Source organism: Rhinolophus sinicus, chromosome 17, assembly GCF_057876585.1.
Source record: "Rhinolophus sinicus isolate RSI-liver-muscle chromosome 17, RSI-T2T, whole genome shotgun sequence".
Classification (NCBI taxonomy): Eukaryota; Metazoa; Chordata; class Mammalia; order Chiroptera; family Rhinolophidae; genus Rhinolophus; species Rhinolophus sinicus.
In genome coordinates, this window is record NC_142517.1 from 172,073,670 (window position 1) to 172,099,281 (window position 25,612).

At 34.5% G+C, this 25,612-nt stretch overlaps 1 long non-coding RNA gene across 1 annotated transcript in view; it reads right to left on the minus strand.

The window, feature by feature from the left end:
• LOC141572891 (uncharacterized) overlaps nt 1–25,612 on the minus strand; it is a 52,949-nt gene that overhangs the window by 18,802 nt on the left and 8,535 nt on the right. Inside the window, exon 2 of the long non-coding RNA XR_012498415.2 lies at nt 12,362–12,476. This is a non-coding gene — a long non-coding RNA (uncharacterized LOC141572891). The remainder of the gene's footprint in view (nt 1–12,361; nt 12,477–25,612) is intronic.

Genomic DNA, 25,612 nt, shown 5'->3' on the forward strand with positions numbered 1-25,612 from the left:
AAGATAGCAAACAACTGTGGATCATTCTGTAGCTCCTACCAGGTAGTCCATGGCCAGTCACAGGCAGTGGGTGACATGGGCCTGCACCAGATCCCCTTCCAACAGGCCCCAGAACCAACATATTTGGAGGTTGGCTTCAGACTACAGCAGAGCACTGCCCAATTAGCCCCACAAGCTGCACACCCAAAGGGTGGTCTCAACAGGCACCAGAGTCCATTGAGGCAAATCCCACTTTGTGGGGTAAGCCCCATGCACAGCAGCCTGTAAGCTGCAGATGTGGCCAAACCCATAGCTAATCAGCTTGAGGGTCAATTCTACTGATTGATGTACCAATAGCATTCAAGGCTCAACTATAACAGAAAGGCACACACAATCCATACAAGGGACACTCCTGGAGCACCTGGAGGAGGTGACGAGTGAGACTGTGCCAGGGCCTCACAGGGCACCTACCACATAAGGCCACTTGGCCAAGACTGGGAGACTTAGAATATCTACCTAATAGATCGAAACAAATAGAGAGGCAGGCAAAATGAGGAAACAAAGAAATATATCCTAAATGACAGAACAGGAGAAAAATCCAGAAAAAGAACTAAACAAAATGGAGGCAAGCAACCTACCAGAGACAGATTTCAAAACACTGGTTATATGGATTTAACTAGTGTTAAATCCATATTTAACCAGTGCAAAATCCATATGCTCAAGGAACTTAGTGAAAACTTCAACAAAGAGAAAGTAAACATTAAAAAGGACATAACCATAAAAAATACCAGGCAAAAGTGAAGAATACAGTAACTGAAACGAAGAATGCACGAGAAGTAATCACCAGCAGACTAGATGAAGCAGAGGATCAAATAGCAATTTGGAACACAAAGTAGCATAAAACACCCAATGGGAACAGCAAAAAGAATCCAAAACAATGAGGCTACTTTAACAGACCTCTGGGACAACATCATGCATAACAACATTCGCATCATAGGAGTGCCAAAAGGAGAAGACAGCAAGGGATTGAATCATTGAATCACTATTTGAAGGAATAAAGACTTTCCTAACCCGGAGAAGGAAATACACATACAACTCCAAGAAGTGCTGAGAGTTCCAAACAAGATGAACCCAAATGGGCCCACACCAAGGCACATTATAATTAGAATGGCAAAGGATAAAAACAAAAAGAGAATCCTAAAAGCAGCAAAAGAACGGCAACTAATAACTTATAAGGGAGCTCCTATAAGATTTTCAGCTGATTTCTCAACAGAAATTTTGCAGTCCGAAGGGATTTGGCACAATACATTCAAAATCATGAAAAGCAAGAGTCTATTATCAAGACTACTCTACCCAGCAAGGCTATCATTTAAAATCAAAGGACAGATAAAAAGCTTCCCAGACAAGAAGAAGCTAAAAGACTTCACTACCACCAAACTAGTAATACAAGGAATGTTAGAGGGACTTAAGATGGGGAAAAAAAAAAAAAAGATCAAAATTATGAATAATAAAATGACAATAGCTACATACTTATCAACATTTACTTTTAATGTAAATGGATGAAATACTCCAATCAAAAGACACAGGGTGGCTGAATGGATAAGAAAACAAAACCCTTACATATGCTGCCTACAAGAGAAACACTTCAGATTGAAAGACACAGACAGACAGAAAGTAAACGGATAGGGAAAAATGTTTCATGAAAATGGAAAAGAAAAAAACAGAAAAAGCTGGGGTAGCAATACTTATACCAGACAAATTAAACTTTAAAATTAAAGCTATAATAAGAGACAAAGAAGGACCCAATAATCCACTTCTGAGTATTTATCCAAAGAAACCCAAAATCGAGAGGACATATGCATCCATACGTTCATTGCAGCATAGTTTATAATGGCCAAGATGTGGAGGCAGCCTGAGTGTCTATCAATGGAAGAATGGATAAAGAGGTGGTGGTGTATACAATGGAATATTGCTAGGCCATGGAAGGGAATAGGTTCTTGCCATCTGTGGTGGCATGGATGGACCTAGAGAGTACTGTGCTGAGTGGAATATGTCAGATAGAGAAAGACAGATGAAATGTGATTTTGCTTACATATGGAATCTAAAGAACAAAATAAACAAAAACAGATTCATGGATACAGAAAATATTTTGATGTTTGCCAGATGGGATGTGTATTGGGGCTGTTTGCGAAAAAAGGGGAATGGTTAAGAAGTACAAATTGGTTGCTACAAAGTAGTTATGGGGATGTAGGGTATAGCAATAAGGAATAGTCAATAATGTAATAACTATATGGTGTCAAATGAGTACTAGATTTGTTGGGGTGATAGATGGAAGGGGATTGGAGGCATGGTGAAAAGGATGAAGGAATTAAGAAGTACAAATTGGCAGTTACGAAATAATCATGGTGATGTAAAGCATAAGGAACATAGTCAATGATATGGCGATAACTATGTATGATGTCAAGTGGGTACTAGAGCAGTCAGGCGATCATTTCTTAACTTACAGAAATGTCTAACCACTATGCTGTACACCTAAAACTAATATAAAGTAATATTGAGTGTCAACTGTAATTGAAAAATTGGAAAAGGGGGGAATGTGAAGGGGAATAAGAGGTCCAAATTTCCAGGTATAAAACAAATAGGTCATGGGGGATGTAATACACAGCAATGGGAATATTGTAATAATGCAGCATAGCATTGTGTCAGATGGTTGTTGAACTTATCATGGTGATCACTTCTTTAGGTATGTAAATGTTGAATAGCTATGGTGTAACCCTGAAACTAATATAACATTGTATATTAGCTATATTTGTAATAAAAATCTTTTTAAAAAAAAGTTAATCAGTACCAGAAATGCTATAAAAATTTACTGTAACCAAGACACTGTGGTGTTGGCTTAAGAATAGAAAAATAGAACAATGAAATAGAATAGAGATTCCAGAAACAGACAGTCATATGTTCAATTGATTTTTACAAACCTATCAAAGTAATTCAATGGGGAAAGGAGTCATTTCAACAAAAAGTTTTGGAACAACTAGATAGCCACATGAAAAAAACAAAACAAACAACTAACTTCAAGTATCTTTTTCACAATACTCAAAAATTAATTTGAGAAGGATGATAGATCTAAACAGAAATGCTATTAATGGGTTTTAGGATTTATTTATATATTCTGATTAAAACCCTTTTTAAATCTAAGTGTTGTACATATTTTCTCAAATCTATGAGTGTTTATTAATTTTCTTAATGGTGTCTTCTTGATAAGCAGCAGTTTTCAATTTTTATGAAATCTAATTTGTCATCTCATTCTTTTAAGGTTTGTGCTTTCTGTGTCTTGTCTAAGAAATCTTTGACCTCAAGAATGCAAAGACATTCTCTGCATTCTCTTTACTGTGTGTACAGCCTCAAATACAAAATGTTGTGTGTAATGGCTACTCAGGTATTTTCTTCAGTGGGAAATTTTTAAATAAATGATTTATCGGAGGTTGTTGAAACATTCACTTCCACTTCTAGATCCAACCATTTTTGAAGGGTCACAAGGGCTAGCTACAAATGTCAATTTTCTCCTACTTTAAATATAACATCTTAAAATTTGATCCAGTTGGAAAAAAAATAACCAACAGTATATCTTGATCGATTTTCTTGTATTCCAAAAGAACAGGCAATATAGAACATTTAAAACTAAAAAGAAGTAAAAAACAAAGATTATTTTTGACCCCCATGACATTCTATTGGCAAAGAAAAATTGTGTTAAGTTTCAATAGAACTGTTTCACCAATATTTGTATTTTCAACCCGGCACCATGCTGAAATTATGATAGATATTTGTCACGTGTTTCTGAAGTACCCTTTACCTAATTATTTAAATTACACAAAACTCTGCCCAGATCCAGTCAGTCATATAAGCTACACTTTGTATGAATTTTAAAGCAAAGCACAATATGCTATAGTCTGGCCTGACACAGAAGAACTAGAACTTGAGAGTGAAGCAAGGTAATGCCTTATAAGGCAGTAGTTAGTGCGTTGAGTGCTGGCTTGTCCATTTCCCTCGCTGATGTTACCCCTCCCCCAGTTTCTTATCTATATTCTAAGACTTTGGGTACTACACTGATCACCAAACGAAGGGCACATTTCCATGAAAAACTGGAAATTTGGAGAAACTGTATCCATTTATAAATACCCATCTGGTGGTATATAACCTTTGCATTTTCAACTGCTGATTCAGCAAAAAAAAATTGAGAGCACTACATAAGCCAAGTAAGATTCACAATGTGTACAAATCCATGAACTTCAACCAGACTCTTCTTTTTCCTTTTTCTTGTTTTTCCACCTGGTTTTTAAATCTGACATAGTTAGTAAATGCCCAGACTTATACTTGGTTTTGGAAATACACCGATGAATGAGACAAAACTTAAATTCTCAAACTGAAATAGTTCTCAAATATTCTGAATGAGGCCAATTTAACTGGAACATGATCCACAACCAAGCTTTCTGACTCTTGACTAACAATTTCTGGGACCACTATGTATTAACTTTCTTTAGCAAGAGAGATACAAATGAGCTATTTTAAAGTTGAATCCCTCTGTGCCTTAAAGTCTATAACACTACAATATTGTTGATGAAAGTATGCATTGCTGTATACTATTGGATTATATGATCATCTCCAAACTGATAAATAATTGATAAAATGACGTCAACATATGGAGATTTTTAATTTAAAATCACGAATAGTAGCAATTGAGAAATCACAAATAAGAGATGATGAATTTATAAAAGTATCCTTCCTGAAATTACTGAGAATTAAACTAACAAACATTGCTCGGGGAAAACAAAGAATTCTAAGAAGACTATAACATGTAATAATAACATGATAAAGTTTATGATACAAATTTGAGTAATCTTTATTATTCATTTCATAAGCAATCTTCTACATTCATAAAAAAAAAAATTATTTTGAGGCCCTTACATGTGCTAGACACCATAGTAGGTGCTAGTGGTATAAAGGTGAGCAAAAAGAAGCAAAAATAAATAATCATGCCATCATGGCACCACCACTCTAACTGGGGAAACATATCAATGATTAATCAAATAATTACAAATAAACAGGAAATATAAACTCTATGAAATTATATACATTTTTTATGTATACATGTATGTATGTGTGTGTGTGTGTGTGTGTGTACACACACACACACACACACAGAGAGACTTTGGCTTAATCACAAGGTCAGAGGAGACCTTTTAAGGAAATAACCCTTGAGTTAAAATCTGAAAGATAAGTGTGAGTTAATCAGAAGAAGAAGATGGTTACATTCATCCAAAACATCAGGAAAAACATATACAATGTAGTGGGAGCTAGTTTGTGGGGTACACAGTAGAGTCAACAAAGGCCTATATGGCTGGAATATGCAGTGAGAAGGAGGGCACAGTGTGTGATAAGAATGGAAAATTGGGTTAGGAAGAGAATATGCAAAACCTTGTAGGCCTTTTTTATTTTGCATCCTTTATTTTTATTAATTAAAATTTATTGGGTGACAATGTTCAACAAAACTACGTAGGTATCAAGTGTACAATTCTATAATACATCATCTATATGTTTCATTATATGTTCACAACCCAGTCAGTTCTCCTTCCATCACCATATATTTGACCCCCTTTACCCTCTTCTACCATCTTGTAGGCCTTTTTAAGGATTAACTGCTAACAAAATGGGGTGTTTCAATTTAGCATATTTAGTTTACAGAATACACTGATGAGATTGTGAGTAAGCTAGAAGAAAAATTAACATCTACTATAAGAAATACTTGGTGTCTTCCCTTTTAGGGGAGATAGTGAGTACATTTTTTATATATAACAGGTAGTTGCATTATGCTGCATGGTATAGCTGCTATTATCTAAATGTGTATAATTCAAATTTGGATGGTGTGAACTGTGCCAGATAGTGTGTGTTGATACTCAACAGAATAATATGTAAGGACCAAAAGAATATAATACACATTATATATATTTTTTTAATTTTTCAATTATATTTGACATTCAATATTATTTTATATTAGTTTCAGGTGTACATCATAGTGGTTAGACATTTATATAATTTATGAAGTGATTCCCCCCAATTAGTCTAGTACCCAACTGGCACTATAGTTATTACAATGTTAATGATATTCCCTATCCTATACTTTACATCCCTGTGACTATTTTGTAACTATCAATTTGTACTTCTTAACCCCTGACCTTTTTCACGCAGCCCCCACTACTCTTCCATTTGGAAACCATCAGTTTATTCTCTGTATCTATGAGTCTATTTCAGTTTTAGTTTTTTTGATTATTTTATTGTTTACATTCCACACAAAGTGAGATCATATGGTATTTATCTTTCTCTGCCTGATTTATTCACTTAGCATAATACCCTCTGGGTCCATCCATGTTGTCGCTAATGGTAAGATTTCATTCTTTTTTATGGCTGATACACACACACACATTATTAGTATCATGAACGTGTGATCAAAGATAGTCAACATCATCCTTGCTTTTCTAAACAAATATTCCCTCAGTACCACAAATACTAAGAGTCTAAAACCTACATTTCCCACACACCTTGCAAGCAAAGTTCTGGTTCAAATTCTGTCAAAGTGAGGCACTTTCATAAAATGTGGAAGATTGAAAAGAAAGAAAAGTATTATTCCCTTCCAAAAACAATGTGTAAAAATATGTTTTAGACCATGAGTAAGTCTTTGAATGCAAATAGCTTGTTTTGGAGTTGATCCAGAAGCAAGAGAAAAGAGTGGAGAAATAAAATAGTGAAGGAGGAAAGTCAGTAAGAGGACATTGAGATGCGGATTACAACTGCAGTCAAGTAGGGCTCAGGCCTGCTGAAGACCCTCTGAGGCACTATGTACTCACAGAACATATTTCAGAGTTGTTCCACTGAAGGCAAGGAACTTGCTGACCCTCAGTGGTTGAGGGCTGCCTGAGGCAGTCCTTCCCCCACCCTTATGGCCTACTCCACAGGCAGTATGGTCCTGCGGCCAGATAAAGCCCTCATACAGACAGGCACAGCTTCTGAATGTACAAAAGTTGACCCTATAAAGTTTTAGGGCATGTTCAAGATAAGCCAAGGTCTGCTACAATGACGGCACAGCTCTGATCACTTTCTTCAGCACTGCAGAAAGTGGAGATCATTGGCATTAACTTCCCTGTGATTCCTGCATTTATGGGTTTTCTAAATACCAGAAACACTTTCTTCTGATCTTCCTTCTCTCAGACTTTCAACAGTGTTGTGTCTCATTTTCTGTATCAAATACCTTCCACCTAAAATGATACCTGATTTTCTGACCACACTAGCTGATATGGGTGACGTAGGGATAAAGATGTGGAGATATTCAAGAAATATTTAATATCTAGTAAAATTTGCCCAGGCCTAGTTGGAATGGAAGGGGAAGTAAAAGAGGGAAAATCTATAACAGCTAAAGTGGAATATATATAGAAGCAGCAGATTTGCTCAACTTGGAGTGAGGGGCAAAGAGAGGGAGATAATTCTCATTCATATCTGTCGAGTTTGATGAGACTCTAGGATACCTCAATAGGAATTATATTTAGGAGGCAGTTTGATAAAGGCATTAGTCTGCATTTCAGAAGAAATATTTTGGCTGATGACATAGATTTAGAAGTCATACGACTTCCAGCAATATTTGAAGCTGGATGATATTTCCCATGAAGACTATTTAAAATGAGAGTAGATACAAACACTGAAGGTGCAAGTGGGGGGAGCCTGAAGAGAAAATGGAGAAACAGCCAATAAAAAGTAGAATGAAAACTAGAAAAGAATAATGTCACAAGAAGCTAGGGAAGAAGAAATTTCAAAACTGACCACAGTGGATTTTTGTTTGTTTGTTTGTTTTAGTTTGAAATTCAATGAAATTCAATAAAACAGATTTGGCAAGAGAGATAAGGTCCTAAAGTGTCCTTTGAAATGGGCAAGGATGAGATAATTGGTGAGTGAAGCAAAAGCATTTTCAGTGGTATAACTGGGACAAAGCCTGACTGAAGCAGGTTAAAGTTAGAAATTTAGCAGTGAAAGAGAGAAAAGAGTGAGGGAGATGGCAATAAAAAGCATATGTAAATGTAAATGTCTATATTATGATTCTTAAATTATTCATTTACTTATGTATACTCAAGTTCATAAAAACACTATGAATACAAATACAAGTACTTATGTTTTTTATTTATTCAACATTTCCCTCGGTTTTTTAAGACTTAATTTATATTGAGAAAGGATAATTTTTTCTTGATTTATTAGTTTAACTCTGGGTAGTCATTTAAAATGCACAACTTTTCCTCACATTTAAGTAATATTAAATAAAAATCTGAGCTCCCTTATATACTCTAATCATTTAGTTTTTACACCCCTTCCATGTTGAAAATGATAAAGCTTTTAATACACTGGAGCTGCTTACTAGCAGCTCAGAAATGCTTGTATTAATTGAGAATTTGTCAGTATGTTACCCCTGGATGCATGTGGATGAGTCACACTGGTATTAGTAGAATCACATAAACGCAAGGCAATAAGCCTTTTATTTTTAACATAATTCATGGCTCGTGGCATATGCTACTTCTTAAAATATGAATTTAGAAAATCTTATGCTGAGCACAGAAGAATCTTTTTTTTTTTATATTGGAATTTACATCTGCAGTACTATCAAAAATAATTCCATAGTTCTATATTCAACCAACAATACCAGATCCTATGCTAAATACCAGAGATATGAGCATAAGGAAGACATGACTTAGAGTAATTTTTTTTCAAACCACAGCTTGAAACCAATTAGAGATTTGTTAAATCAATATATTGGTTGGCACCAACACTTCTAAAGACATGAAATGGAATGGAAAATATCAGAGCACATTTCCCATAGTAAATATAAATATTGCTCCATGAAATTTAATTTCAGTTTTATGCATGACTCACACAAAATTTATTTCTTACTATGGTTGAAGGCAGAAAGATTTGAGTACTACTGCTCTGTAATATCTCCTAATCCAGGGTGGTGGTTGGGGGAGAAGAGGGATGTTTGGTGATAGACATGTAAAGAGAGCATTTCAATGTAATAAGTGCTATAATAAAATAATATTCAGGGTTGTATGGAAGCTGGAGTATAAGCATTTATTTAACTCAGCGTGTAGGGAAACAGGAATCTTTAAGGAGGAAATAAATGCAGTTTGTTATCTACCAGTTATACTATTTACTAATGTGCTGTTATTTGTTAAATAAAATTCTAAATGTATTATGTAAAAATAATTTGAAATACTACTCTTAAAAATATTTTATGCCTTACAAAATTCTGTACAATACTGCTTAGATATTAAGACTTCAAGACTACAATAACATACCCTTTAATCAGATTAAGAAAAATAAAGTTTATGTGACTATTTTTATCCAAAAAGTTTGTTTCAGAATGCATTTTTAATTTATAGTTACAAAATGTCTTAACACAAAGATTATGTTATTCACATATAGATACTTTTTTCAAATTGACTTTTTTACTATTTAAAGTAGGTAACTCCATATTAAAGAAAAAGAGGTACAGATCCAAAATACAACATACATATTTAAAACATTTATATTAGGCTTTAGAGTATTATTGCTAAACAAATGGAGACACTTACCTTGATTCTAACTTTAATTTTTATACCACTCTACAGGGTCTCTGTGGAGGGGAATGTTTCAGGTTTCAAACCACTTACACAAGGAGCATTACCAAGTCTATACTCAGTTCCAGACCCATATTTTCAACATTGAACAGCTCCTTCTGAGTTTCCCACCTAGTACCTCAAATTCAACATTTTAAAAATAAATTCTTTATTTTATTCCCAAAGTAATATCTTCTTGTATGTATCCTACCTATAGCATCACCATCTAGCTGGTCACTTGAACCAGAAACCTAGAAGTTACCTTAAACCCCTTCCTCTCCATCATATATCATTTCCAATGAGTTAATAAAACCGGTGGATCTTCCAAAGTAAATTCAGCCTCCCTGGTTTTTTATTTGCCTTCCAGTGCTTTAGTTCAACTCATCTCCTATAAAGTTCAGTAGCCTTCCTACCTCCCATCTTGGCCTCCTGTAACCCAAACTATTTTCTGCTAAGTGATGTTTCTATAAAAGAAATCAAAGGGTGTTTTTCTTCTACTTAAAATTCTTTAATAGCTTATTTCTTAAAAAAAAAAAAAAAAAAAAAAGATCCTTTGCACACAAATCCCTTCTAGTAGCTTACCTCAAAGACAGTAATCCTATTTTATCATCATTATTTCTCCAGTCCAACAACTCATTAACTCACTTAATGTCACATGTTCCTTCTTGGTTGGTACCTGCTCTCCAGCCACAACTCTCATCACCCTTTCCCCTTTACGTGGACATTATTTTCTAGCAACATTAAGCAACTTGTCAGGGCCTGGAGGACTCAATTCTGTCTCAAGTTGTCACTTTTCACAGGTCAGTCCTTTTTCCTGCAATTTTATGCAATTTTTCCTTTTACCATTTATACTTTAAGACTCAATATAAATATTCCCACATGGTTTCATGCCTATTTTTTTCCTGAACATTTTGAAATTTTCTTTTCAAAAATCCCTGAGTTATCAAGGCAAATTTAATTATTGCCTCTTCTATATTCATTGTCCCTTACAGTTTCATTATAATACCTATTGTATAAATATTTTACTAATATAGTGTATTAATTGTATTATTATACAATAACACTTATAATATTGCCGTAATTCTTTGTTTTTATTTCCACTACTAGACATTGAAACTTCCAAGGTTTGGGGCTCTATTTATCTTTGTATCCCAAGCATGTAGCACAGTCTGGCACATAGGAAATAAAATTTAGTAAAGGTCGGTGGAATAAGTAAATCAACATAAGACCAAAACAGAAATACCATTGATTGTTAAATACCTGCTCTCCTTTGAAAAGACTCCATGATAAGAATATATGATCATTAGGGTACATCCAAATTAAACTTGAAGATTATTATTGTTGTCATATGTTTACATACAATCAAAACCTTACAGTTATCATGTTACTTCTGTTTTTTCCAGTATTGGAGAGACCAGTTTTGACTTTGTCAGGATCCTTTTACTTATACCTCACTATGCATTCTGCATCGTGGACCATCTTTTTCTACATGGAAAAGTGAGTTAGAGGGACAAAAGAAAGACTAACTTGGCATGAATTGATTTGGGCACAAATAATACTTTTTCTTCATGACTTGTTTAACAGTTTCTTCAACATTTACTCAGAATCCATTTTCAGACTGTAATTTCTAGGATCACTTTCTCCCTTCGTGAAAATGAAAACTGTTTTTCTCTAGTTGCTTATCTTAAAAATCAAAGTTGCTTACCTCTAGGCTTTTGTTACTTCTCTGTTCTTCAGGAGTCCTCAAAAGTTTCTGACAGTTTTTATGTTTTATTTTATTTTATTTACATTTATTAAATTTATTGGGGTAACATTGGTTAGTAAAATTAAATAGGTTTCAAGTGAACAATTCTATAATACATCATCTATTTATTGCATTGTATGTTCACCACCCAAAGTCAATTCTCCTTCCATCACCATAAATTTGACCCCCTTTACCTTGTTCTATCACCCCCTTTCCTTATTACCCTCTGGTAACCACTAAACTGTTGTCTGTGTCTATGAGTTTTTGTTTGTTTGTCTGACAGTTCTCTGATCATATATATTAAAGGTAGTATTCATGGTTTTTTTTTTATTAAAGTTTACTGGGGTGACAATTGTTAGTAAAGTGACATAGGTTTCAGGTGTACAATTCTGTATTACATCATCTATATATCGCATTGTGTGTTCACCACCCAGTGTCAGTTCTCCTTCCATCACCATATATTTGATCCCCCTTACCCTCATCTACCACCCTCCTTCCCTCTTACCCTCTAGTAACCACTAAACTATTGTCTGTGTCTATGAGTTTTTGTGTCTTCATTTGTTTGTCTTGTACCTTTGTTGTTTTCAGTTTTACACAAACATATCAGTGAAATTATATGGTTGTATTTTTAAAAAATATAATGTAAACAACCCAAAGAAATGAATTCATTGAAGTGACTATCCTTTTAATTTCTTCTTACCAATTTCTTATGTTTACTTCACAATTTAAAGACCATCCCATTTTAATAGGTAAAATGGAAGCAAATACCCATTGGTAGTTGGGCTTTTTCCTAACATCTGTGAACACTATACCAAGAGCTACAAACAACAAGCCTGTCCCTATTTCATTTTCCTTTTGCTTTTTCTTGCCCCCAAATGTTTCATTTTGAAAATTATTTGTAGCATATTTTAAAAAGTAAATCTATTATGAACTTAGTCATCATACTTACCACTGTTGTAAGACCATTCCACTCGTGGTATTTATTTTCTTCCCATCTTCTATATGTAGCCTTTAACGTCTCCCTTCAGCATTTTATTCACACTGGTTTCTTCCATTGCAGCTCCCTATTTATTATCAGTAGAATACATTGTATATTCTGCATTTAATTTGAAATTTCCCAACCATCTCTAGCCACATTTCCATTTAAGTATCCAACCATGGTTTCATGCCTATCTTTTTTTTTTTTTAAAGTTTTTGAAATTTTCTAAAATCCACTGTCTAGTCTATACTATATTCAGTGTCCCATAAACTCTTTCTCCCAAGTGGCACATCCATTCCACATCAGCAATCAATCTTTTCCTATTTAAAATTAACTACAGAATAACGATTCCCTGTCATCTCTTTTGACCTTTTGATAGAGAGATTGTGAGCAAAATGTGGCAAGAATTTATCAGAAAACCTGCTTTTACAGATTTTGATTTCTTGTAGATGCAGAAATGGGTATGATAAAGAATAATATATTCAAAATGAATTAACTATGAATTAGTTTCAAGGGCTTTAGAAAATGCTTTACCACTTATTACATGAGTGACTTTAAGAGTTACTTATTATCTCTGATCTTATTTCTACATCTGTAAAAATTAAGTTACAAATACCTTCTAGAGTTGTAATAAAGATCAAATGAAGTGCTTATACGAATTTAATTAACATATGGCAGGTAACAACATAGATGATATACACTGTAAAATATTTTAATTAGATTCTTATCAATAGTATCCTTCTAAAAACAATGATGAAAAATTGATGATATTTAAAAGTATAAAATAACTAAAAAGACAAAAAAATATTTTAATATTAGAAAAAGCAAAGGTGAAGAGAGGAGTGTTATGAGCTAAATCTTTTTACTCAGCTCTATTGAGGTATAATTTACAAACATACATTGTGAAAGGATTCCCACCATTGAGTTAGTTAACATATTAATCACCTCACATATTTACCTATTTTTTGTGTACGTGAGAACACTTAAGTTCCACTCTCTTAGCAAATTTTTCAGTTATAAAGTTCATGCTTTTTTAATAGCCTCTCCCTATTTCCCCATCCCTCAGGCCCTAGCAATCACCATCCTACTCTCTATTTCTGTGAGTTTGACTATATATTCCTCATGTAAGTGATACCACACATAATTCATTTCTGTATATGGTTTGTATCACTTAGCACATTGCCCTCCAGTTTCATCTACAACATCACAAATGGCAAAATTTTCTTCTATTTTAAGGCTGAATTTTATATATATATATATATGATATATATAGCAAATGGAATAATATATATATATCAAACGGATATACATATATATATATCAAATAATGCTGCAATGAACATAGGAATATACATATCTCTTCAACATAGTGATTGTGTGTACTTTGGATATATATTCAGTAGTGGGGTTGCTGGATCACATTTTTAATTTTTTGAGAACCCTCCATACTGTTTCCCATAGTGTTTGTCTTTTAGGAACTAAAATGATAGTAAATATAGGCTATGCCATTTGTGATAGATTGATTACAAAGAGTATCCACACACTTTTCAACATGACTTTACAGTTCTCACTAAGAAATGAAGTTTATTTTCCCCAACCTTTAAAGCCTTGGCCAATTAACAGGTGACAGAAGTGATAACATGCCAGTTTCAAGCCTAAGATCCAAGAGTTCTTGTGCATGTCCACTATCTCTTGGAATCCTGCCATCACCATGAGAATAAGCCTTGACTAGGATGAGAGACCATGAGAAACTGAGCTGAGTCATCCCAGATAAGGCCACGGTAAGCCAACTAGTCCCCAGTGGACACCCCACTGGCCACAGGATCATGATGAGCCCAGTGATATCAGTCAAGCCAAGCCTGATCAGCAGACCAGACCAGCCTACCTACAAATTCATGAGTAAAAATAAAGTGGATTTTTCTGTCACCGAGGTTTTGTGATTACTTATTTCACAGCGTTATTGCAGTAATGGATAGCGGATACAGAGGCCTAGTTCAGAACGTCTCCAGTTAAAATACACCGAAGCCAGTTTACTAGCCCTGCAGTATCTGTTTATAGCAATTTTTCAAGGGTTGGACTTTGTGTTTCCCTTATCTGCCTCCACTGATGGGAGATCAGGCATGGAAGGCAGTGTGAGAAGAATTAGACATGAACATCTAGAAAGCAAAGTTTTAGGTGTGGCTGTGCCTCTAAGAACGGGTCCTTGAACAAGGTAGTTTCTCTGGGACAATTTTTCCCAAATCTGGCCACGGAACAGAAGTATTGGGGAAAATTTTTGTTTGTTTTTTAAATAGATTCCCAATAGATTGGAAGTGTTACCAAAAAATAAAGCTGGTTATTTGGAAGATACGGGATCTCAAAGCCTCAGCTTTCCTATTCAGTAAGTAATTTCTATGGGTTGTTCCCACAACTTTGTTATCAGTCTTTTCTTTGATGAGTTATTTGTGTAAATAAATTTACTTAAGAAATAAGTGGTGCATTTGGCACCTAATAAATCAAAGACCCTCGCTAACTGAATTAAGCACTCCAAAGTGAAAAGTTCTATGTATTTTCTAGGTAAGATGGTGTTTCTAAGCACAATAAATACTGTCCATTCTGGTCAGCAAAATTCTAAAATGGCCATTAAGATTCCCAGCCCCTGGTGTACACACATCCCTTCTCTCAATTGTTTCATCAAACAGTAATCTAGGTATTAGTGGGAAGGCATTTTGTAGATATAATTAAGGTCCCAAGTCAGTTGACATGATGATAAATAAATTACCCTCAGTGAGTCTGGCCTAATCAGGTAATCGCTAAAAAGGAACCAGGTTCTTCCGGGCAAAAGAGATTCAAAGTATTAGAGGAATTTGTGTGAGGGAGATTCTCTACCGCTGGCTTTGAGCACAGAGCAAGAAATTTCAGTGGCCTTTCAGAGTTGAGAGCAGACCCTCGGTGACTATCAGCGAGGAAAGGGGGATCTCAGTCAAACAACCACAAAGAACTGAATCTTGCCACAACCATGTGAGCTCCAGATGAGAACACAGCTAACACCTTGGACTGAGAACTAATTTGAGCTATGCCCAGACTTTTGACCCACAGAACTGTGAGCTAATAAATGGGTATTGCTTTTTAAGCCACTAAGTTTGTGGTAATTTGTTGGGCAATATTTAAAAAAAACACCACTGATATCAAGGGTTTCTTATTTGAATTTTGAAACTCAGGGAAGTTGTTTCCTAGATCCATAGCTGTAATTGATTAATGACCAAAACCAAGGTAATGCCTTTCCTTACTCTGTAGAATCCCATAACAAAAACTGCTTAATGTTACACAAAGTAATATATACAGTTTAAAATAGCTCCTTTAAACAAATACTTAAGCAGTCTTAATTGTATTGGTCCTCTCTTCTTGCTTTATGAAGAATCTCTCCCACCTGACATAATTACGAATTTAATATTAAGTATGTTATTAAAAAAACAACAACCTCAACTATCAGTTCTGACATACTTTCTAGATGATATTATTACTATTTTACATGTTTAATTTTTAGTACATCTGAAATATTCATTAATATTACATTCTATTCTTTAATTCTACTGCTATATAGGTAATTCTAGGTTAATATTCTGGCAGAAATCACTCTCTGAAGCAGGGGGGAAAGGGAGAAAGAGAAACCTATTCAGTTTGCCTTGTAAAATACTCTGAAGAATCTCTTTAAAGCACACTTACACAATAAGATATCCACATTTAGAATTTCAGTAGTTTTTATCCTTGTAATGATTGCTTCAGTGCTGATGTTATTAAAATAAAGAAATCATGTGAAAATTACCATGTAATATATCCATATAATTCATTTATTTTACAAAAGGTGTTGGCTGCCATCTCTTGGACTGTCTGAGCATTGTGCTTTCAAAAAACACAAATTAGGCCTTCAGTCCTTAATATTGCTATAATATCTTAAAGAAAGAAATAAGAAAGTTGTAATATTATTTGCATGTACTTGATTGTTTCACTAAAAAGCTTGCTTATAAAGCATTTTTGTATATGGGTAAATTGTCCTAGATGTGTTAAAAAAGAAGTTTATCCAAAAAGGGACAAAAAAAAAGTTTACATTATTCTAACTTTAAACTTTATGTTTTTATTTAAAATAGTACTTGCACACTTCCACTTTGTGATTCTTCCATCTTCTAATATAATTATGGCTACACCGCTAGTCACGTCTCTCCTTAATAAAGGAGTTAATACAATGCCAACGCTTCTGAAGCTAGCTGATAATGTGAATCCTCAAGAGATAATTTTTTTGTATAATATGTAATATATAATAATAATTAGAATCATGTTTACTTATATTTTATGGACATAATATAATTGAAACTAATAGGACAAAGAGAAGGCTAATTATTGGTATAAAACTACAGTACAGGGAAACTATATTCTTTTTATAAAAGTTAGTGATGAAAACTCACATTTCAATCTTCTCACCACTCACGATTTCTTCTGTATGGCATTTGTTTATATATTTTTTAATATTTTATAAATTAATGAGTTTCTTAAAAGAGAAAGTGTTTGAGATGTTTACCTAGACATTTAAAGTACAGGCCTATAAAAATTAAAAAATCAAAACAACAGAATATTACAACAAAAACAGTTTCTCATTTAAAAAGGAATGCTATAACAACCTGCAAATAACTAAATGAAAATTCTTAAGCAATTCTACTTTTCAAAGTAATACGTGTTAATAAGCTCAAACAGTATAATTCCGCTGGGTTCACTGTGTATGTGCAAAGTAGAACTTTTTATCGGCAATTAGTAAATTGTAATACTGGTATGAAAATAAAAGAACATTTTTTCAGGGCGGCCGGATGGATTAGTTGCTTAGAGCGCAAGTTCTCAACAACAAGGTTGCCAGTTCAATTCCTGCATGGGATGGTGGGCTGTGCCCCCTGCAACTAAAGATTGAAAACAGCAACTGGACTTGGAGCTAAGCTGTGCCCTCCACAACTAGATTGAAAGACAACGACTTGGAGCTGATGGGCCCTGGAGAAACACACTGTTCCCCAATATTCCCCAATAAAATTAAAAAAAGAAAACATTTTTTCATTTTTTGTTAAAACTTTGGTTTTCTGCATTTAATGTATTCTATTAAACAATTTGAGAAGGTAAAAAGAATACCACTTACTGGCTTCTGAGTTTGCAAAAATTGCTTGCATATTTGAAATTATCTAACTTTAAAGTAATTTCTATTATATTGTTAAGTATTGCATGTGTATGCAATTCATAATTATTTGCTCTCACCAAGAAGATCACCTAGGATAAGAATACAGAAAAATTAAGGAATGGTGGGTCTGATATAGAATCATTTTGAATTCAAACTCATTTGTTTAAGTACTAAAGTTCATATCATTTGATGTCTTAATTATGTAGGCAAAAACCTCAAGTAGAAGTCCAAATACATGAGAAGTAAAACATAGGTGAATACAAATAGAATCCCAACAATGGTTAACTAAGACAGACAAATTGGTTCCTGCCTCTGGCTTAGAGTTGTAAGCTCATTGTGACACCCGGTGGACATTATTTGAAAATGCAAGTAACAGCCATACGCTTCCAATACAGCAGCCACTAGCCATCTGTGGCTATTGAGCACCTGCAATTGACTAACCCAAATTGAGATGGGGTGTTCAAATAGTTACTATGAAAAAGAAATGCATTACATCTCACTAATCATGTTCCATATCGATTACATGTTCAAATGATAATATCCTGGTTAAATAAAATATGTTATTAAATTGAATGTCACTTGTTTCTATCTACTTCTTACGTGGCTGCTAAAAAATTTTAAGTTACACAAGTGGCTTGGATTGTATTTCTATTAGATAGTTCTGTGATAGCATCTAAGCCTCAGATATTATAAAGGTATAAAATTTCTCAGCTCATTTGTGAAAATAGGAAGAATATTTGTAACTTAAGATTACTATATGTGGTAGGCAGAATTTTAAGATGACTGCCAATGATCCACATTCTTGTATAAGTCCCCACCCTTGAGTGTGAGCAGGACTTTCAAATATGATGCTATATCGTTTCCTTCATTAGAGTACACTATATGGCAAAAATGAAGGGGTTTTGCACATGTAATTAAGGTCCTTAATTATTTGATGTTAGTTTCTCAAAAGGAAGATATTCTGGATAAAGATGGCCCTAATTAGAGGAGCCCTTAAGAGACGCAAATCAGCAGTAGAAAGTATCCTGTTGGCTTAGAAGCAAACTGCCATGGTATGGAGAGAGCCATGTAGCACAGAATGGCTAAGGCCTCAGATCTTCAGCTAGGAGAACTCAGATTCAGCCAACAACCAGTGAGCCTGGAAGAGGACCCAACCTCAGATACTCATCTGTCTGAGATACAGCTCTGTCTGACAGTTTCATTGCAGTCTTCTGAGACCCTGAGATAGAAGACCTAGCTAAGCTGTGCCTGGTCTCCTGGCCCACGGAAACTGCAAGATAGTAAATATTGTTGTGTTATACTACAAAGTTTGTAATAATTTATTATATAACAATAGAAAACTAATACAATATGCCTTCAAGCCATTTTTTTTTTCTTTACATTTTGTGTTATAATACTACTGTTTGTAAGGTGTTTTTTCTCTTTTCACCTAAGACATATTCATCATAAGAAATCAAAATCAGCAGTGAAAATCATATTATAGCATATAGTTTATAACTTTATTGTAGCGTGCACTTTATCATAGCATACACAATGGAAACAGAAATACAAGGAAATTCTATAAAGCCTGATAGAAACCTCTCACTAGACCTGTGCTACGATGTAAATCATAGCCCCAGCACAGAACTTTTTAAAATTTAAAGTAATGATACATTCTTTTTTCTTCATTTTGTGCTGTTTAGCACTTCAGGTCCCTGGACTTCTAATGGTGAAGAAAATGGGTGTTAGTGAAGGGAAATACAGAGTTCAGGGAGAATTGTGAATCCAATCCTAATGAGCTCATACCGAAACTGGGACCTCTAAACAGAACTCCTAATGATTTAAAAGTTTATCTGGCATCAGAGACCTTTCACTCTGCTGCCTTGAATTCCTGAAATATATAGCATAGTCTTGATCCATAGTTCCTCAAGTTGATTAGCTCAAAGAATAGTGGCACACAAAGAGATGTGTCCTGCCCTTACCAGTGATTCCGAAAATGGTGGCTGTCATTCATCAAACTCATCATGAGTTACCATGTTTCCCCAAAAATAAGACCTAGCTGGACCATCAGTTCTAATGTGTCTTTTGGAGCAAAAATTAATATAAGACTTGGTCTTATTTTATACTATAAGTCCGGGTCTTATAATATCATGTAATGTAATGTAATACTAGGTCTTATATTAATTTTAGCTCCAAAAGACGCATTAGAGCTGATGGTCTGGCTAGGTCTTATTTTCGGGGAAACACGGTATCTATGCTCTTGAACCTTTGCAGATACACTTTGCTTTTCTTGAAATAAATATTCTATTGCTTGCATGCCTGGAAAATGTCACCTCTTGTGAACATTTCCCATTACCTTCTGTTGACTTACTGGATGGCTTTTGCTTTTGCTTAAAGGTTTCTTTTATTCAGAGAGGCCAACTAGGAGAACAAGTGTGGCAACACTGTGTGGCAATTTTGTGATTTATAATCTACACTGATTTCATCAGAGTCAGTGAGTGAAGCTTTGAGTTTGTAAAAAAGTTCTCCGGTACACAGGCTTGGATATACATACACAAAAAATAAAAACTCCTTCTCCCTTTGTTTCCTCTCTTGACCACTTTCCTTAGAATTGTAGTATTAGACCCAGGTCTTACTTTCTGCTATTTGCATATTATTATAATACGGGAGCGACCTATCCTGTTATAACCTATTCTTGTTATGTCTCACTAATACCTCCTGGTATTAGGCCAATGGGTTTGTTTTCTCACTATCTTTAAATTTTTGCTTCTGATTTTTGGAAGAAGTCTTTGTTTCTTAATTTACTTTTTACTATATCAACACATTTTCAAAATGCAGTAAGACCTACTTTTATATCATATTACATTCCTGGTCACTCTAAGAAAGAGTTCGTTGTTCTTAGCCCTATAATTTCAGAACACTTTGCAGACTTGTTGCAGAATTTGCCATGTCATATAGTAACTACTTCACATCTATATCCACCATTATACTAAAAACAGGGGCCATGCCTTATTCGACATGGCATATCTAATCTTAGAATGGCAAGAAAATACACTAACTTAAAACATTTAAGACAAACTTGAATTACACTAATAGTAAACTTCCTATCCCTCTGCAGTTAGCTGATGTTTCAGCTGGCTGAACCAATGGGGAAGAGGGAGAGGGAGGGAAGACTAGGCATGAGGTTCCAACTGTTTCTGTCTCCTGCCCCTCCAACTCCCACAGTGACTAAACCACTGTCATTTTCTAAGACCTCAAAGCCAGAACTTCTTTGACAAGTATTTAAGAAACTGCTAAAGATGTGACTTCACTGTAGGTAAAGTTGATGTTGTAGATTATAGAAGAAAAAAGTGAGAAGAGGTGAAAAAAAAAAAAAAGGATATAGTTCTTAAGAAAAAAAATTAAAGCTATGTTCAGGTTTTCCACACTGGAAGTCATGAGTAGTACCCTTGAGGTGTTTTGGTTAGCTTCACTTTTCATTACTGGTGACATTTATTTTGATAATTATATAATATAGAAAGCATTTTTTACAGTGAACAATTTGTGACCCCTATGTTTATCTTAGTTATTATCTTTCTATGAGCTTAGCTATTGTTCAAGCCTATCTCAGCCAAGTTTATTGGCAATTGCTATCTATTTGTCAACAACTTAAGAAGCATTCGTTTTAAACTAAAGTACACCCCAATACTTAGATATAATCCTGACTTGGGTTCCTAAAGCCAAATCAATAGAATCCTTCAAATCCAAAGTTAACTCTTATTTTGGAAGCACATTCATTCTTACTGATTAAACTTTTATTTTTGCCTTACTGTGAAGAACAGTAGGACTTCCTATAGTGCCATAGGAAGAAGGCACCATAAATAATCTATTTTATATCCCTTTGTAATACCAATTAACTCATGTAATTTTTACTCCTAACTTCATTCCAAATATAATAGTGTATTTTCTTGTATATAAGAATTCTTTTTTTAGCATTTTTTAATCTTGGTTAATGTGTAAAAACAAAAATAAATGCTTATTTAGTAGAGGGAATGCGAGTCATTCCACACATTAGTCTTTGAAATTATTTCTTAATCAATACAGATTGTGTGGTAGGTACTTTCTAAAATGATCCACAATGAGCCCAGAATCCCTGTCCTGGTATCCATGCCCTTATGTAATCCCCTCCCCTTCAACGTGTGCTGCACTGAGCGATTTGCTTCACCAGGAGAATACAGTTGAATTTGAACAATGCAGGGGGGAAGAGATGCCCACCACTGCCTCCCCCCACACACAAACACTTGAAAATCCACATGTAACTTTTGACTCTCCCAAAACTTAACTCCTTGTAGCCTACTGTTGACCGGAAACCTTACAGATGATGTAAGCGGTCTATTAACATCATGTTTTGTATGTTATATGTATTACGTACTGTATACTCACAATAAAGTCAACTAGATAAAAGAAAATGTTATTAAGAAAATCATAAGGAAGAAAAAAATACATTTACTGTTATCTATTGAAAAACAATCTTAGTATAAGTGGACCCACACAGTTCAAACCCATGTTATTCAATCCTAATGAGCTCATACCGAAGCTGGGATCTCTAAACAGAACTCCTAACGTTTCAGAAGTTTTTCTGGCATCAGAGACCTTTCATTTTGCTGCCTTGAATTCCTGAAATACATAGCATAGTCTTGACCCATAGTTCCAGCAAAAAATGGCAGGCTATCACTTCTGAGATTAGTTTACAAACAAGTCTTTGGCATCCAACTTGCTTGTCCTTTCTTCCTCTCTCACTTCCTTATTCTGGTAGAAACCGGCTTTCATTCTGTGGCTGTCCAGTGCAGAGGCCCACCTTGTAAGGATCTGAGAGAGGTTTCTACCCCACAGTCTGTGAGAAACTCAGGCACTCAATTGAACAGCCCGCAAGGATATGAATCCTGTCAACAACTATTTCAGTGAGCTTGGAAGTAGATCCCTCCCTAGTTGAGCCTTCAAGTAAGATTACAGCCCTGGCAACCCCTTGACTGCAGCCGAGTACCCAGTAAGCCAAGCCTAGACTTCTGACTGACAGAAAGTGTGAGATGATAGATGCTTGTTGTGTTAAGCCACTGTGAGCTTTGGGATAATTCATTATGCTGCCATTGAGAACTAATACAGAAGGGAAGAGCTGTTCAACGCTCATTTATTTATTCAGTGAATATTTATTGAACGTTTTTGTGCCCATCACCATACTGAGGAGAGAAGAAGAAGCATTTGTGACTATTGACATGATAGGCCCTACCCTTGAGAAATGGATCCGGCGAGGGACATAACTAGGTAAATAGATAGTATACAATATCTATAATGGAGATACAAAACAAATTATATGGCACTATAATAAATAAATAACGGTTTGAGAAGGCTTCACTGAGTAACTGCCATTTGAGCTAGATCATAAAGCTTGTGCACATTAAGACTGGTACATGGCACTGATTCAGGTGAAGCTGCTGCTTCCAAAAACCAAACCAAGAAGTCTGCATGTAATTATTTTCAAGCCAGTTAGATAAAAGCATAAGAGAGAATAGGATCTTTTCAGGAAAAAAAAAAAAAAGCGTATGGAGAAAAAGCAAAGACGCAAGACTCAAGATCCATGGAGGTAAAGTAAGGAAAGACAATGTTTAATTGATAAGATGACTGCATGTGTAGTCTTAAAGTGCTTTTCAGAGATGAGCGTGGACAAAAAAATCAGGTAATTGTAAAAAGCTTACTGAAAGGGGTAATAATTTTAGGAATTGTTTATGTAATAAAGATTTTGACCATACAAATAAAAAGGAAAAATACTCCTCAACCCCTTTGGTAAAATGGTGAATCACAGTTTCTACATAGTAAAAGTGATCATTTTTTTCAGTATTAAGGAATTTAATATCTCAAATCAGAAAAATTGACTGCCAAGTTAATTCAATACACAAAAACAAGGGTTTTGTAAAAAACTAAACTTTATGAACAGAGACATACATTATTCCCCAAGTTAATTTAAAACCACAAAATGAAAATTTGAGCAAATATAATCACTTTTTAAAAACACAGTGTCATCAAGATAAAAGCACAGTGCCAAAAAAGACACTTAGTTAATATTGGTTGAACTAACTAAAACCAAACAGCAGTAAAATCTGTACTACCTAATTACTTAAAGCCTGGGCTTGAAATAGAAAGAGGGTTTCTGGTTCTTCTAGTTAATAAGTGACTCTAGACAACTAACATATTTTATATAAGCCTAAATTTTTTCATTTGAAAACTGGAAATTATAACTTTATCTTTATTTAAAACCAGATTTTTTTTGTGAGCTCATATTAGGTAACATACGTTACTATGGAAATGTTTAAACCACTATACAATTCTTCTGGCTGTTCATGCAAGGCTATCAGACCACAGTCACTAAGTGTAATTTTCAGATTATAGCAATTTATAAAAAACCTACTTTCTGTTTAACTGACCGAAAAAGTTATTTTTGACTTTTAGTCTTGACATATGGAAATGAAACTTAAATTATATATTGGATTCACATGGCAATGTCAGGAAAATTTCCCTGATTTCTTAATATGAAATTTATTCCATTTAAAGGATATGTTGCATTTCCTTAGGAAATTAACTTGATCAAAGACATGAAATAAGGTTTGCTGCATTTTCTTTGCTGTCTTTTACACAATGGCTTCTTCAGAGCTGTGTGTGCTACCTTTGCCTCATAATACGAAAAGGAGGCCATTTACTGAGCTACCATTTTCTCTGTATGTCTGTGAGTTTTGTTTGCACCTGACATTTGAATGAATATATTCCAATCCTCCCTCCAATTTACTTGTGAGTTTTTGTAGTTGGTTTAAAAAAAATAAAATAAAACAACAACAACAACAACAAAAAACAACCTACAGGTAAGTTAGAAAATAAACTATGAATCTAGTAGGAGCACAGACAATTGGGCTCAGACAACTGATAGTGAATCAACATGTCACTTCTTCCACTCTGCTCTGTAGGCCTCAAAGCAACTGACATTTTCTTCCTCTAAAAGAATATTCCTCTTTAAAAAAAATAAAAAATCCTTTCCCTGCAAAAACACAAAGGTAAGAATTAATTTTAAACACATCAAAAAGACTAATTAACATGATTTTCTCCAGCAGGACTGAGATAAATAAGCTGGAGAAAAAAGGTGAATTGCGGAAAAAGGGATAGATTAAGAAGGGAAAGACTAATTTGGAATGGGCACAGAATGCTTCCCAGTGAGTTCATAAGTTATCTGCTTATCTACTCTGCTCTCCCCTTCCTTTCAGCCAATGACCACTTCAAAAAAAAAACAGTGGAAAAGAAAAACTGAAATTCACCTGTTCTTATGTCTACCTCCAAATATTTGTGTCCTGTATTTGTGTCCACTCATATTTCACTTCCTCTTATTTCACAGAGACTTTCTCCACTTTCCCAAAGAATCTCTTCCTATGTTCTTTATTGAATCTTATTCACCCTCCTTGATTTTGCTTCATTAACTCACTAATAATTTCTGCATCTAGGCTATCTTTGATCTCTGAAGCTAGAAACACATTCAAGCTTTCCCAGTATCTTGAACATAACTCTCCTTATTTTTGTCATTCCCTCAATCTATTTTCACTTCTTTTACTACCAGAGTCACTTACATTTACTATTCCCACTATTTGACTTTTTTTAACTTTTTTTAAAAATTTTTGTACACATGATAATGTGGCTTTTGTTGCTATCAGCTCTAATAAGATTGATCTCATTTAGATCACCAGTTGCCCTCCTAAGCAGAACCAATGGCCTTTTTCAATTATAGTACTATTATCTATAGCATCTGACACAATTCCTCCCCCAAAAACTCTGATTTTTTTTCAACGTTACTCTCCTTGTTTCCCTTCTACCTCTCTAACTCCTTGTCTTTAAAATATCTTTGTATTAGTTTTCTATTACTGTGTAACAAATTACTCTAAAATTTAGTGTCTCGAAACAACAAAGATTATGTCAAAATATCTGTTGGTCAGAAACTCAGGAGTAGCTTGGGGTTGGAGGACAGAGGTGCTCTG